This window comes from Austrofundulus limnaeus, unplaced genomic scaffold, assembly GCF_001266775.1.
Source record: "Austrofundulus limnaeus strain Quisiro unplaced genomic scaffold, Austrofundulus_limnaeus-1.0 Scaffold552, whole genome shotgun sequence".
Taxonomy (NCBI): domain Eukaryota; kingdom Metazoa; phylum Chordata; class Actinopteri; order Cyprinodontiformes; family Rivulidae; genus Austrofundulus; species Austrofundulus limnaeus.
Genome location: NW_013952954.1, coordinates 40,895 through 45,694, shown reverse-complemented (window position 1 = coordinate 45,694; position 4,800 = coordinate 40,895).

Genomic DNA, 4,800 nt, shown 5'->3' with positions numbered 1-4,800 from the left:
CCATCTGGATCAGCCGCTCAGCCACTCCCTCCTCCATCTCCACTTCCTCCTTTATGCCTCGACCCTCCCCCCTCCTCCTCGTGTGTCATTAGCTAAAGGCAGGGGGAGTGGAGGCAGAAAGGGGGCGGAGCCTGGCTCAGGGCCACGTTCACACAAACTGCAGCAGCTTCAGCATCTGAACAACCAGGCAGCACCAGGAAGAGATGCTGCAGCGCCTCATCAAACGAAGGTCAGACCCAGAGCTTCGTCCTCTGGGGACACTTTTCTTTTTGTCAACAAGCTCAAAGCAACCCTGAGAAGAGATGAATCCACCTTTCAGGGATTAATAATCCTGGATTCTAACAGATTAATAAAAACAACATGGAGTTTCAGCAGCTTTGAAATGTAATAATCCCCTCAGGAGCAGCCAGCTCTGGGATTTAAACACATCCACTCTCAGAAACCATCTTCTGTTAGTGCTGCGAGCGGGGGGGTGGGGGGGTGGGGGTCCAATCAGAAACCAAGATGCAACAGCAGCAGCTGCTACAGTCAACAGTTTTCAGTTTTTAAAGAGGGCTGCTCTTCTGTTTAGTGTTTTATTAAGTGTTCAAGTTCTTCTAATGCAGGGCTTATTTTCACAGAGCTCTACCTGGTGTTTCCTGCATAGAAACAGTTTTAACGTTTTCTCTTCTAAAGACTGAACAGAATGTACGACTGTGTGAAATAAATTAACAGAAATACTAAGAGTTCTACTCACTGATGAGCTGCCATTTCAATTCCCACTTTCCAATAGGGAATTCCCACTAAAGGGGCATTACAGTTTAACTTTACGACTTGAAAGTGGGAAATTCCCACTTCCCAGTACAAGTGGGCTGCAGCACAATTAGCCGGGGAAATGGAGATTTTACACGACAAATGTTGCCGGCTATTTTTATATCATATTTTTATTATCATTGTTTTTCTTTATTTTCTTTAAAGAAATAATAATTCGTAAAAAGAAAGGGTTAAAGCAGGATTACATAAGTTTATACTTCTGCCTACATCCTTTTTCAAACAAATTGTTATCAAAAACGTATGTTACGGTGTTTGAATTTGTGAATGGGAATGTTTTGTTTGAAAATTACTAAATAAATTAAACCAAACCCTGTGCAGCTCCACCTAGTGGTGGAATGCTGTCATTTAGTGGGTAAAATAATCAACCTGCATTATGGGAGATGTAGTTTATGGTCAATGCAATGCATCTTATTTTAAAACATGAAGCTCTTGCGGGCCACATAAAATGTAGTATCAGACCACATTTGGCCTGCGGGCCTTAAGTTTGGCACATTTTAAGGGTTGATAATAATGCATTTAATTAAGTCCAACAATTATTGTTTATTTTGTTACATTTTAGCCACAGAGGAAAAGAAGTGTGTTATATAAAAATCAACTGGTGCAACAATAAGTTTAAAATTCTGTTTTTAAATTACATAAAATCTTACTTATTTCACTTTTTTTTAACTGTATTTACATTGTTTTGTTTTATGAATGAAATAAATAAACTATTAGGGTTTTATAAAAAAAATCATTTTGGTGAGATTAATTCATTGTCGTTTATTTGTCTTTTTAAAATGAGAGTTTATAAATCTTCAACCTTCAGCATCACTACTAAATATTAAAAATGATAAAACATGAACTAAAGTCTCATTTATGATTTGTTGTGTAAACAGGAGGAGAATCTGCTCTAAGCATGTGGAAATAAAAATAAAATCTGTAAAAGCGGTCATGTGATGCTGATCTTCCTCCTGTCCTTAAATAAAAGTGAGTTGTGAGTCGAGCTCTGCTGACGGACAGCTTGTTGCTGAAACTGATCCAGTTCTCTGCAGGTCGCTGCCATCCCTGCAACACTTCCTCACTGGAAAACAGGCACTTCCTGTCAGAACACGCCGAGCAGGAAGGACTACTGTCAGAGCGAGATGAAGATTCAAGAGACGACCTTTTGTCTTGTTTTGTTTTATTTAGTTCTGTCTTGTTTTATTTTATTTTGTTTTGTCTTATTTTGTCTTGTTTTATTTTATTTTGTTTTTGTCTTATTTTGTCTTGTTTTTTTGGTCCTGTCTCATTTTGTCTTGTCTCGATTTGTCTTCACTCATTTTGTTTAGTCTTGTTTTGTTTTGTCTCATTTTGTTTAGTTTGTGTCTTGTTTTATCTTGTTTTATTTAGTTGTATTTTGTTTTGTCTTGTTTTATTTTGTCTTGTTTTTTTGGTCCTGTCTCATTTTGTCTTGTCTCATTTTGTCTTGTCTCGATTTGTCTTAACTCATTACGTTTTGTCTCATTTTGTTTCGTTTTGTCTCATTTTGTTTAGTTTTTGTCTTGTTTTGTCTTGTTTTATTTAGTTGTATTTTGTTTGTCTTGTTTTATTTTATTTTATTTAGTTTTATTTAGTTTTGTCTTGTTTTATTTAGTTTTATTTTGTCTTGTTTTATTGGTCCTGACTCATTTTGTTTTGTTTTTGTCTTATTTTATTTAGTTGTATTTTGTTTTGTCTTGTTTTATTTTGTCTTGTTTTTTTTGTCCTGTCTTATTTTGTCTTGTCTCAATTTGTCTTCATTCATTTTGTTTTGTCTCGTTTTGTCTCATTTTGTTTTGTTTCGTTTTGTCTCATTTTGTCTTGTTTCGTCTTGTTTTATTTAGTTGTATTTTGTTTTGTCTTGTTTTATTTGTTTGATTTAGTTTTATTTTGTCTTGTTTTTTGGTCCTGACTCATTTTGTTTTGTTTTTGTCTTGTTTTGTCTTGTTTTATTTAGTTGTATTTTGTTTTGTCTTGTTTTTTTTTGGTCCTGTCTCATTTTGTTTCGATTTGTCTTCACTCATTTTGTTTTGTCTTGTTTTGTTTTGTCTCGTTTTGTCATTTTGTTTTGTTTCATTTTGTCTCATTTTGTTTTGTTTTTGTCTTGTTTTGTCTTGTTTTATTTAGTTTTATTTACTTTTATTTTGTCTAGTTTTTTTGGTCCTGTCTCATTTTGTCTCATCTCGTTTCGTTTTGTCTCGTTTTGTTTCATTTTGTCTCATTTTGTTTCGTTTTGTCTTTTGTCTTGTTTTGTTTCGTTTCGTCTTGTTTTGTCTCATCTCATTTTGTCTTGTCTTGTTTTACTTAGTTGTATTTTGTATTGTCTTGTTTTGTTTTATTTAGTTTTATTTTGTCTTGTTTTTTTGGTCCTGCCTCATTTTGTTTCGTCTCGTTTTATTTTGTCTCATTTCGTCTCATTTTGTTTTGTTTTGTTTTATTTTTTCTTGTCTTGTTTCGTTCCTGGAAGAGGTTTGTTGGGAGCTGAGCTGAAAGCTGAAGTAAGATCCTTAATAAATGAGCTGACTGTGACCCGGAGCAGCTGGTTCTGGATCATAAAACCATTAAAGTCATAAAAGGAGAACAGGAAGTGCTGATGTCAGCAGGTGTGAGACGACAACATGGTTACACACAAGTCAAAGTTGGATCAACACGTTGTCATTTCTCCTACCTGTCCTGCAGAAACTTCTCTTTAGGAAAATGGAAAAGTGAATCAGATTGTTGTTTGTGTTGATGCTTTAATTTAGTTTTTTGTTGTTGTTGTTTTGTGTGTTTTTTTTTCTAATTTACTTTTATTTGTACATATTCTGGGGATAAAAAGGGGCAGATATAAGATTTATTCTTCTTCTTCTGCTGCCTTTCATTTTATTTGATTTTTGGTTGTATGATTTTCTTTTCTCTTTATATAATTGCTTTAAATGAAATTAATAAAATTTCTAAATAAAAAAATAAAAATAAAATTTATGTGAAAATATGAAATTATTGACTAATATATGATTTTAAGCTGATTTTAGCTGATAAACTCTGCTCAATTGTTTGTTTTTTTGGCTTTAAGGATCTTTTTTATACAGAAAAGACACTAAAATAAAAATGAGGAAAAACAACGTACAAATATAAATGTATAAATATCTCATATTTTATAGAATCACTGATAAATAAATAAAAAACAGATCCTGCAGAATAATCAGGATAATTCTGCTCTGTCTTCAACTTTAATTAAAGTTTCCTTTAAAGGCTGAGAAAACAAACATTATTTACTTCGTTGAGCTGAAACTGAAGCAGCCGAGCCCTCCCTGCAGCACCAGCTGTCACCCAACGAGCTCCTCTCCAAACAAAAATACTAAATTATTATTATTTATTTTAATTTGTCACACGGAGCTCAGCGAGCAGAGGGTCGACCTGACGGTTTCACCCAGGTCGACCTGTGGAGCTGCAGGAGGTTTTTAATTAAAAATAAAATAAAAATAAAACTCAAGCTGTTGGATAAAAACCAGCAGGAACCCCTCAGTGTGCCCACCTGCTGCTTCAGAAAACCTGCTTTCATCCAGTCAGGGTTGGATTATAACAACTTACTGCTGCGAACACTTCAAAACTTTATGATGTTCAGATCTGCAGAAATATGAAGGAAAATATCTGAAACTTGTTAAATCATCTCAGCGTTTTGATACAAATATTAGACGAAGATGTTTTGTTTGCATGAAGCGCTGCGTGGAAATCAGGCAAAGATCCAGGCAGGAAACGATCCCACAGTTCCCATTCATCCCATCAGGCTGGAGGTAAAACCACTCTGATACCTGAGAGAAACACCTGTTCACCTGTCTGCTCCAGCTCCTAATCTAATCTAATCTAATCTAAACTAGAAAAAATACACGTTTTTATTATAGGACACTAAAATAAAAAATGTTTTACTTCATAAAAGAAAGAATTCATCCAAAAAAAAAACACCGTCCCTTTTCATAAACGTCTTTTAACTGAATTTAAACACAATTTTTA